This window comes from Delphinapterus leucas, chromosome 6 (assembly GCF_059928025.1).
Source record: "Delphinapterus leucas isolate spDelLeu-1000000601 "Yukka" chromosome 6, BTC_Dleu_Yukka2, whole genome shotgun sequence".
Classification (NCBI taxonomy): domain Eukaryota; kingdom Metazoa; phylum Chordata; class Mammalia; order Artiodactyla; family Monodontidae; genus Delphinapterus; species Delphinapterus leucas.
This window is the reverse complement of record NC_143134.1, coordinates 74858313-74870200: the sequence shown is the minus strand read 5'-3', so window position 1 is coordinate 74870200 and position 11888 is coordinate 74858313. Positions and strand designations below refer to the sequence as shown.

The following is an 11888-nucleotide window of genomic DNA, read 5'->3' as shown; positions in this document are numbered from 1 at the left end:
CGGTCTGGGAGGATCCCACATCCCGCGGAGAGGCTGGGCCCGTGAGCCGTGGACGCTGAGCCTGCGCGTCCGGAGCCTGTGCTCCGCGACGGGAGGGGCCGCAGCGGCGAGAGGCCTGCGTACCGCAAAAAAAAAAAAAAAAAAAAAAGGATGGAAGAGACTGAGCTATGTGGACAGTGATAATGAGAGTGCTGGAGTGAGATTGCTAAGTTAGAGCCACGACAGGTGAGTGTCCTTCAGGTCTGTAAAACTAGAACCTTCCGGGTACCTTCCTAGACAAGAATCGTTTGCATCTTTTTTTTTTTTTTTAATATTTATTTATTTGGCTGTGCCAGGTCTTAGTTTAGTGGCAGCATGCAGGGCCTTTGTTGTGGCATCCGGGATCTTTTTTTTTTACTTGTGGCATGCGAACTCTTAGTTGCGGCATGTGGGATCTACTTCCCTGACCAGGCATCAAACCCAGGCCCCCTGCATTGGGAGCACGGAGTCTTAGCCACTGGACCACCAGGGAAGTCCCAAGAACCGTTTGCATCTTATCAGTCTTCTACAAGTTGACATTCTTGAGACCTAATAAATACCAAGTAACAAGTCAGACTTTGTCACATTGTCCTAGAGCAGAGTTTGTCATCAGTGGAACGATCGCCATTTTGGACTGGACGATTCTATGTTGTGTGGGCCGTCCTGTGCCTCATGAGATGTTTAGCATCATCTCTGACCTCTACCCGGTAGATGGTAGTAGTATCTGCTCCCCCATCCACTTGTGACAATCAAAATGCTTCTAGACAAAATGCTTCTTGCCAAATGTTCCTTGGTGGTAGGTGGGCAAAACTGTCCCTAGTTGAGAACCACTGTCCTAGTATAACTTTGAATCAAAGGCCCAAAGCCATCTTTTTGCCTGACTTCCAAGTTTTAGATAACTGTCATTAACAGTATTCATATTTCTGCCCCTCCCTATTGGTATGACTTTGGTCTGTTTTTTAACCTGAGTTTCGGTTTCTTTAGCTGTAAAACCAAGCAACACACCTTTACCTCAGAGTTTTGTGTGATTAAGTGAAACTGTATGTGCAAAACAAAGACATCATCTAACCCTTGTCCCCATGATTGGCCATGTCCACACACCTGTGGCCCCAGAGGGCTGAGAGCTCCCCTGGGACCACTTTGGCTGGTGGAGCACAGACATCCAGTCCCAAATTCAGGAGATAGCAGGCCCGTACGGATCACTGAGAAGCCAGGGCCCGGCAGCTGATCTGGGCACCTCTCCTCACTGCTGCAGGCGAGGCAGAGGAGTGGGGTCGTCTTGACGAGACTTAGGTGAGGAACGGGGAGTGGCTGGCTACCCACCCTTCTTTACCCTTGGCCATCGTGGTGTTGCCCACTCTCCTCCCCCTAACATGATGCTGTTGTCAACCCCTCCATTGCTTTCTGCGAGGACTCTGGCCCTGCCTGTTCCTCTCTCCTCTGGCTTAGGCAATCAAGAGTACCACAGTAGGGGGCAGGAATTCCATATGGAAGTGTAACTGGCATCTTTGTTGCTATCCTTGCACTTCTGGTTTTCGGAGGTGAGCTTGTTGATCAACTGAATTGAATTTATGTGTGTGTGTGTGTGTTTTTTTAATTTTTATTGGAGTGTAGTTGATTTACAATGTTGTGTTGGTTTCAGGTGTACAGCAAAGTGAATCAGTTATACACATACATATATCCACTCTTTTTTAGATTCTTTTCCCATTTAGACCATTACAGAGTATTGAAAAGAGTTCCCTGTACTTATAGAGTAGGTCCTTATTAGTTATCTATTTTATATATAGTAGTGTGTATATGTCAATCCCAATCTCCCAATTTATCCCTCCCCACCATACGTGTGTATTGTTAACATATTTTAATACTTTGGTAGGATTTGAGGGGAAAGGGGCTTTTGTGGTCCCAGGCCCTCTCCCTGAAGGAGGAGACAAGGGATTACCTAGGAAGCCACTCTCAGACTAGCCCAGCTCCCTCCGTGGGACACCCCGGGACTCCATCGTCCAGCAAAGGGGCCCGCGCGCATGGGGCCCTGGGACTGGGGAAGGGGTTATGTTACGGTTTCTGTCTTCTTTTTCTTTTCTTTTTTTTTAAGCTGCTAAATGTGTGGTAATTTTTTTTTTTGCAGGGGGTAGTGGTTCAGAACTGGTTCATCCTGAGGTGATAGAACCCTCTCCCATCTGTGGGGACAACTGCTCCCCATTCCCGGAGTATAGAGCACCGACAGGTGCAGCCTGGGCTTAAGGGTCTCTCTGGAGTGAAATGACACTACCTCCAGGGAAAAGGAGAACTGAGTCAGAGCATTTGGTGAGCGCCTTCTCTCCAAGCTCTTCAGCTCTGCTTCTCATTCCCGCAGTACCTCACTACCTGAGTGGAAGCCATACGAACTAATATACACAAGCTATTAATTATAGGAAGCACTCTGAATTATCATATTAGTGAACCAACCTGTGTGAATCATGACTTGTCAGTAAGGTCATATGCTGCACCGGGCTGTAGGTAGGCCCTGGGAGACGGGGAGTGCTCAGGTCAAGGGCAAGGCAGCTGGTCCTAGATCCACGGCACCATCTGCTGACCCTGGGCAAGAAGACCCTTAATCTCCCTGCATTTCAATTGCCTCACGAATAAAATTGTGAGAATCACGTACTAGAATTTTTTTAAGAAGTGGGGGTAGGACCTATGAGCAGTGATGTTCTGGGTGGGAACTCAGGCTCATTTCTTGTAGAAACGGTGCAGCTGGGTGGCCCACTATTCACCATTTAACAAATGTTTAATGAAGCCCCACTGTGTGCCAGCACTGTTTTAGGGGCTGATGATACAATGGTGAGCAAAACAGGCAAAAATCTCTTCCGTCTTGTATTCTATTGTGGAGAGACTGACGATAAACCAAATAAATTAAATAAGGTGTCAGTTGGTGATAGGTGGTATGGAGAAAAATAAAGCAAGGAAGACGGAGAGGAGGTGTAGTGGCCAGCCCCAGATGGTCCTCCGAGGATCCCCCCTGGTATTCACACTCTTGTGTGGTTCCTTCCACATTGTACCGCATTGTACCAGGGTTAGTCTGTGTGAGCGATAGGATGTGGCAGAAGGGATGGAATGTCATGCCTGAGATTAGGTCTTAGAAGACTGTGACTTGCTTCTTGGGCTCACTCTCTGATCACTCACTCTGGGGAAACTGGTGGCCATACTTTGAGGACAGTCAGGCAGCATACGAAGAGGCCTACATGGCCAGGAGCTGAGTTACCCAGTCAAAAGCCAGTGAGGAAAGGGGTTTGCCAACAGACTACAACTTCACGTGAGACCCTGGACCAGAGCTCGGAGGAAGCCTTTTCCTCAGTGCTCTAGAGTTGAGAACGTAGACTGAATGTACTTTCTGCATGGCTACCATCACTAGGCCCTGTGCTAAGTAGTTTATGTCTACTATCTCACCTAATTCTCCTAACAGCCATACTGAGTGTACTGTAATTGTCTCCATCTTACAGACCAAGGCTCAGAGGCTAATTCATATGCCCAAATCCTCCAGCTAGGAAGTGTCTGAGCTGGGACTCACACTTGGGTCCTTAGGGTCTCATGATCTTGCACCTCTCCTTTGCTCTTTTCAGACCAGGCTTGTGATGTAACACGAACGCCCTTTTCCCTTCCTTGTTTTATCTCTTGTCCTCCAAATCATTCCTAAATATTGACATTTATTGAGCCCTCTGGCCCCCGGGCCACAGTCGTCCCTCTATTTCACCCCTGGAGTGTCAAAGGGTGGCTCCAGTATTCACGAGGATGATGGTCTATCCCACTCCAGGTTCATAGTTCCTGAAATCTTGTAAGAACATTTAACAGGAGATCTACCCTCTTGACAAAGTTTAAGTGCACGATACAGTATATATATATTTTATATATATATATTTTTATTTTTGGCTGTGCTGTGTGGCATGCGGGATCTTAGTTCCCCGACCAGGGATCGCTCCCACGCCCCCTGCATTGGGAGCGCAGAGTCTTAACCACTGGACCGCCAGGGAAGTCTCACGATACAGTATTGTTAACTATAGGCACAGCAGGTCTCTAGAACTTATCTTGCGTAGGGGACACTCATACCTGTTAAATAGCAGGTCCCCATTCTCCCCTCACAGGTCAGCCCCCTGTGTCCCCTATAAAGGATATAAACTTCCTGCATTTCCTTAATTCTGGAACTTGCTCTCTGGTGCCATTGCATGCTCCTCCTTTCTTACTGTTTTTATGTAGCTTCCTTTTGTATTAGAGAGGTATCTAATTATTAAGATAATGAGAATGGGATCTCTCACTTCTCAGGTTTTTGCTCCATAGGCTATGAGGCACGTTGGTTCTCCTGCTGGGAAAACAGAGAGATTTCAATGTAGGGCACATACCCAAATGCTGTAGGGGCCAGGCAGTTACTGGAAATGAGCAGCAGGTCCTATGGAACACATGGCCATCTTGGAGTGTCTTTCTATTTCCTGTGCTGCTGGAGACACAGGCATAAGCACGATTTCACTTTTCTCAACACTGATGTGAAAAACCCACAGCACAAGCAGGATGATAAGCGGCAACTGTCATGGGCTCTGTGCTGTGGTGATAGTGGGGTGGGCTGGGGAGGACTGTGGAACGCAGAGAAAATGTTTATGTAAGGTGTGGCTGCAACTCAGGATGGCTGAATAGCATCCCATGGGAATGCAGGCCTACTGTGTACAGATATTCCAACAGAAGACCACCATCTTGGGTGATTTGGATATATAAAATTGACTAACATTTTTTCCTTTTTTTAATTGGAGTATAGTTGATTTAGAATATTGTGTTAGTTTCAGGTGTACAGCAAAGTGATTCAATTATATATATATATTTTTTCAGATTATTTTCCATTATAGGTTATTATAAGATATTGAATATAGTTCCCTGTGTTATACAGTAAATCCTTGTTGTTTATGTATACTAGTGTGTATCTGTTAATCCCATACTCCTAATTTATCCCCCCACTCTTTCCCCTTTGGTAATCATAAGTTTGTTTTCTATGAAAACTAATTTTTAATTTTTGAAAAATAATTTAAAAATACTGTATAGGTCAGTATAATGCAAGTCAAACAAAACATTTACGGGCTCATTCGGGGTTCTAAACCTTGGCTGCAGGTTAGGGTCACCTGGGGAGCTTTTAAAAGTGCTGATACCAAATCACACCCCCAGCCAATTAAGTCAGAATCTTGGGAGGCAGGATGAGTCATCAGTATTTTTCAAAATGTCCCAGGTGATTCCAAAGTGCAGTTAAGGTTCAGAACTACTGGGTTTGATGACCATCAGATTGTGACCTCTCATTTCTAAGGGCATGTTTCGGCAGGAGGCTGTTATGAGTGATCTGCTCCACCTGGGCCTTTTCTAGCATTCATTGGCAGGGGTGCTAGATCACCAGATGTCAGGTGCCCTGGATGGGACGTCCAAAGGAAAACACTAGATGCTCTCCTGTTCTGTTTCTCTTGAGGGCCCCAACTCTTTGTCATGAAATGTGGGTTTTTATGGTGATGGCAGAAGAGGTCCCTGAGAAACTCATATGTTGTTTTACCTTAAATGGGTGCAAAGCCTCTTTTCATGGTGCACACTATCTGATTTAACATCTTGTCCTGGGTACAATTTCTTATTCAGTCACCTGGGTATACTGTCTATATGTTATATGATCATGACTATATGTCACGCACGTGCAGTCACATCGCAACCACGTGACAACGCCCGGTGGGTAGGTATGCACAAAAAATCATCTTCAAGGTCTCAGGACTGAGTAGGGCGGGCCTCCCCAGATACCATGGTATTATGGTGGTATTAACCATGGTGGGCAAATGGCAGTTCTGATATTCCTTCCCCCCTCCTCAGGTGGAGGTATTTCCCACAATCCCAACCTTGACTCTGCTGTCTTGTCTCTCTTGAATCGCTTACTTTGGCTTGCACACTCATACCTCTTAAATCTCTGCCAAGAATTCTTATTCTCTGCTGAGTTCCAAGCCCATATTTCCAACAGTCAACATTTCCACCTGAATGTCTTATAGGAACCATGGACTCAATGGTTAAATAATAAATCCTGAATTTATTATTATTTTCAATAAATTTGTTACTCACTCTCCATTTGCTTTGTTTTTTGCTTTTTTTTTTTTAAGGAATTTACTGAAAGGACACACAAATGAAGAATTGATAAACCAGAAGTAAGGAGGATAGGAGCCCAGGAAACTTGTTGATTCACAGCCTCAGATACACATGGGTAGCCTTTTAAGACTCTGTCTTTGGATGACTCATTTACAAGTACCTCCAGTCCCCATGTGTTTCTGCTCAAGATTCAAATTCCTGAGCGAGATGAGCTGGTTGGCCTATCTTGGGTCATGTGCTCACCCCTGACTTTAACTCAGGTGGGTGGAGCCTGTGGTTGGAAACCCACCAGAAACAGACGAAATGGGCTAGGTGCAGGTCCAGCAGGGTGCTGTTACTAGGAGAAGAAGAACTTCAAAGGAGGGGAAAAAAGATTTTATAAAAACTGTCCTCATCTTATTAATTTAAACATTATGGGGACTTCCCTGGTGGTGCAGTGGTTAAGAATCCACCTGCTGATGCAGGGGACACGGGTTCAAGCCCTGGTCCGGGAAGATCCCACATGCCGCAGAGCAACTAAGCCCGTGCGCCACAACTACTGAGCCTGCATTCGAGAGCCCACGAGCCACAACTACTGAAGCCCACGTACCTAAATCCTGTGCTCCGCAACAAGAGAAGCCACTGCAATGAGAAGCCCGTGCACCGCAACAAAGAGTAGCCCCCGCTCACCACAAATAGAGAAAGCCTGCGCGCAGCAATGAAGACCCAACGCAGCCAAAAAATAATAATAATAAAAAAAATAAAAAGATAAACATTAGGAAATGCATTTGTGAAAAGCCAAATAATGAGGAATGTAGACTAATACCTTACTCCTCATCTTACTCTCATCCCCAGAGGTAAGTACTACCAAGTTATGGTATTTTTTATAGACATTTTTGGTACATTTAGATATTGTAAATATATATGTAAACATACATGTATATACACATTAATATAACTATTTTTAAATGAATATGATGTACTGACTTCACTTAATTTACAGATCTTTACCATTTCAAAACTTACAGCTCTACCTCATTTCTACTTTTACAAGTAAAGTAATTCATGGGCAACATTAATTTAAGCAGTTCAGAAGTTTATAAAATGAAAAGTAAAAATTTCCCTCCTTCTAATCCACATTTTCCTAAATTCCTAGTGCTATTTCCCAGAGGTAACCACAGTTAAGTTTCTTTTGTATCAGAAGAAATACTTCAAGGTAAACAAGTAGGGCCTATTTCTAGGACCGCTCCCTTTCTTTATCCCAACAATATTACAATGCTAATTATCATGTTTTTCAGCCCATTTCCATAAATAGAGCAAAATCAATAGTATCAATGGATGGATGGATGATTGCCAAGATTTTTGTTAAGAAATGTAGTACTTGTTAAGTTACTGTCAGTAAACTTTCTCCATCTTCTAAACTTCCTGACTCCCCAAGTATATATTTTTTCGTATAACAGAGGCCATGCCAATTTTAAAATCAACATTTTATAGATATCCTTGCTGCTTATAAATCTGATATAGAAACTGGTGTTCAAAGATCTTCTACATTATTCTGCTAATAGGAAGGAAACAAACTAGAAGCTGGTTTGTCAAAATCCAGTTAAGTATCTCTCTCTGGACCAGAAAATGCAGTATTACATAAGTAATTCTTGGGGAGATAGATATTTGCAGTTTTTTTTTCTTGTTTGAAGTCTGGGGGAATACTTTTCTTCTCATAAAATATTTTACAGATAGAGAGGAAGTTAGAATTGACTGATACAAGCCTTCTTATACTACTGGCCATTTAGAAACAGGTACATAAGCAGTAAAGAGGGGCGTCAGCCAGTGTGTTCCCACTAAGCAGTTTTGGGGGCGAAAGGTTATCTTGTCTTCAGATGGGCACACAAAGCAGGGCTGGCTCTCCCCTCTTCATTGGGCTCCAAGCAGGACATTCTGGACGCACCGTGGCCTGCTTCTCTGATTTTTTCCCATCAAATGGAAGAATTTATATGAATGCAGAGGGATCCCCATTCCCCTGCACATGCTAAGTACTCCCCTGCTCCCCAAGACCATGAGGAAAAGCAGAAGGGAAAGTGGAAAGATATAGAGTGTAATTATTCTGTGCTGGCTCTGGGACAGCTAAATACTTGATGCTCTGACCTGTAAACAAAGTATGGAGCTGTTTCTTGTGTGCAGCCTGTGCTCATTCTAGACTCTGTTCAGTTTTTCTAATTGAACTTCAGAGACTAATGCCATATAAACTTGTCATTGAATGGCACATGGCTGCTTCTCAACCAACTGTCCCACCTCCAAAGCATGGGACTACTGCTAAGAAGGCAACTTAGTAGTAATTGTTCTTTGTGTATCAATTCTGTTGAATAATCCGGAGGTAATTATTATCAGAAATGGGCAGAATTTTATTCAGTTGCCTGTGTTGAAAGCAAAGAGGGGGTCTCTAAGATTATTCTGTGGGGAAGACTTAGAAGTCCCATCTGCCAAGGCACTGCCTTGGTCCAAAATGTGGAGGGGCAATGTCCCCCTGCTGCTATGTTCTTCTTGAGGGAATGTGGGTTTCCCTTTTGTGGAAGTTGGGCTCCTCTTGCTATCAACACTAGTTCTTTCCTCCTTCACCTCCCCTGCAATCAGACCCTCTCTGAATATGTAGTCAATCCCCATTTTTTGGTCCAAGATTAAAACCTAAGCTCAGAACCGGGTATTGCACGCAGTATATACATTTGCTTAACCAACACTTGCTGAGTTAACTGGAAAGAATTCACAGTTACAGTAGAAACCTTCTAATTGGAGTCAAGCAATTGGGAGTTCCTCTTTATTTTGTTTCATTCCAGCCTGCAGGGTCAGGTGAAAGCATAGCTAAAAGTGATGTAGCCCAGGTGTGTAATCAGAACTGCAGGTACGCGGAACTGACTGTCAAACTTAAAGGGCAGGATGAAGAGAAAATGAGATGATAAATGGATATGTCTGTTAGCTAGGCGTTTGCAATGGGGGATACAATCTATTGTATAGAATTGACAGGGGAGGGCAGTCAAGGGTCTCTTCTGGTGGGTGTTCTGACATGGTGGCCTGAGGGAGTGATGAAGGGCCCATCACTTATACACTCTGTCTTCTCATAAATTCCTATGGTATGTTTTTAATAATTCATAGAATAGACAGGAAATCAATAAGAATATAGAAGACCTGAACAATACTATCAAACAACCAGACCTAATTGACATTTATAGAACATTCTACCCAATAACAGCAGAATAAACATTCTTCTCAAGTGTTCAAGGAACATCTACCAAGATGGACCATATTCTGGGCCATAAAATAAGTCCCAATAAATTTGAAAGCATTATGTCATACAAAGTATATTCTCTGATCACAATGGAATTAAATTAGAACTCAACAACAGGAAAATTCTTAAAGTCCCCAAATATTTGCAAACTAAATAATACATTTAGGAGTAGCCTATGGATCAGAGAAGAAATCAAAAGGGAACAGGAAATATTTTGAACTGAATTAAAAAGAAGTCACCCCATATCAAAATTTATGAGATGCTACTAAAACAATATCTAGAAAAAAATTTACAGCACTAAAATTCTGTATTAGAAAAGATTTCGGATCAGTGACCTTAGTTTCTATCTTAAGAAGCCAAAAGAAGAGCACATTAAACCCAAAGCAAGCAGAAGAAAGGAAATAATATACATTTAAAATTTTTTATTTTTTATTGAGATGTAACTGACATGTAACATTTTAGTTTTAGGTATGCAACATAGTTTGATATATATTTTGAAATAATTACCACTATATGTTAATATCGATCACCTCACAGTTACCATTTTTTCCCTTTTGACAGAACTTTTAAATCCTATTTCCTTGCAACTTTCAAATATACAGTATAGTATTGTATATTTGACTGTAGTATATTGTATATTTGTCACCATGCTGTACATTACATCCCCAGATTGTATTTATCTTACAACTGGAAGTTTATACATTTTGATCCCCTCTACCACAGTACATACTTATAGTACAATATTACTGTCTATGTTTAATAAACTTTACATTAAATCTCTATGGCTATGTTAGTACTCGTTACAAGTTTGTGCTCTTAAACATCCTAAATCTTATCCCCGTATCCCCCCATCCCCTGTTAACCACTGTTTTACTTTTTTTTTTTTTTTTTTTTACTGTGTTTGATTTTTTTTTTTTTTTTTACATTCCACATATAAGTGATGTTATGTAACATGTACTTGTCTTTCTCTGTCTGGCTTATCTCACTTAGCAAAATGTGCTTAAGGTCCATCCATGTTGTCACAAGAAAGCCGGATATCCTCCTTTCTCATGGCTAAATAATACTACATTGTGTATATATCACATCTTTGGGTTTTCATTTCCTTTGGGTATATTCCCAGAAGTATTGGAATTGCTGGATTGTGTGGTAGGTCTATTTTTAATTTTTTGAGGAACTTCCATATTGTTTTCCACAGTGGTTGGACCAATTTACATTCCCATCAACAGTGTCTAAGAGTTTCCTTTTCACCACATCCTCTTCAGCACCTGTGGTCACTTGTCTTCTTCATGACAGCCATTCTAACAGGTGTGAGGTGAGTTGTTTTGTTAACTGATCCTTTTTTTTTTTTTTTTTTTGGCCACACCGTGCAGCATGTGGGATCTTAGTTCCCCCACCAGGGATCGAACCCACACCTCCTGCATTGGAAGTGCAGAGTCTTAACCACTGCACTGGTAGGGGAGTCCCTCTTATAGTTGTTTTGAATTGCATTTTTTGCTGATTAGTGATGTTGAGCACCTTCTCATGTGCCTGTTGGCCATTTTGACATCCTCTTTGGAGAAATGACTATTTAGTTCTACTGCCCAATTTTTTTTTTTTTTTTTTTTTTTTGCGTTACGCGGGCCTCTCACTGCTGTGGCCTCTCCCGTTGCGGAGCACAGGCTCCAGACGCGCAGGCTCAGCGGCCATGGCTCACGGGCCCAGCCGCTCCGTGGCATGTGGGATCTTCCCAGACTGGGGCACGAACCCGTGTCCCCTGCATCAGCAGGCGGACTCCCAACCACTGCGCCACCAGGGAAGGCCCCCATTTTAAAATAAAAGCTTTTTGTTTTTGTTGTTGTTATTGTGTTAGTTCTTTATATATTTTGGATATTAACCCTTACCCAATATATGACTTGCAAAATTTTTCTTCCATTCTCAAGGCTGCCTTTTCATTTTGTTAGTAGTGTCTTGGCTGTGCAGAAGGTTTGTGTTTGGTGTGGTCCCATGTGTTAATTTTTACTTTTGATGTTTGTGTTTTTGGTGTTATGTTCAAAAAATCCTTGTCAAGACCGACATCGATGAGCTTCTTCCCTATGTTTTCTACAGGAGTTTTATGGTATCTAGTCTTATGTTTAAATCTTTGATCCATTTTGAGTTAATTTTTGTGACTGAGGTGAGATAGGGGTTCAATTTCATTGTTCTGCATGTATTTCTCCAGTTTTTCTAGCACCATTTGTTGAAGAGACTATCCTTTCCCCCATAGGGTATTCTTGGCTCCCTTGTTGAATATTAGTTGACCATATATGCCAGGATTGAATTCTGAGCTCTCTATTCTTTTCCACGGGTCTATATGTCAATTTTTGTGCCAGTGTATATTATACTGTTTTATTACTATGGCTGTGCAATGTAGTTTGAAATCAGAGAGTGTGATACATCTGGTTTTGTTCTTTTTTCTCAGCATTGCTTTGGCTATTCAAGGTCTTTTGTTGTTCCACAAAAAATTTAGGAT

The 11888-nt window shown here is 42.3% G+C and overlaps 1 long non-coding RNA gene across 3 annotated transcripts in view; it reads left to right on the top strand.

Annotated features, from left to right (window-relative positions):
- Window positions 1–2458: 2458 nt before the first annotated feature.
- Window positions 2459–11888, top strand: part of LOC149748973 (uncharacterized) — a 55188-nt gene continuing 45758 nt past the window's right edge. For 2 of the 3 annotated variants that reach the window (XR_016393566.1, XR_016393565.1), the window contains exons 1-2: window positions 2459–6980; window positions 10596–10712. This is a non-coding gene — a long non-coding RNA (uncharacterized LOC149748973). The remainder of the gene's footprint in view (window positions 6981–10595; window positions 10713–11888) is intronic. The other variant, XR_016393567.1, reaches the window with a different exon arrangement.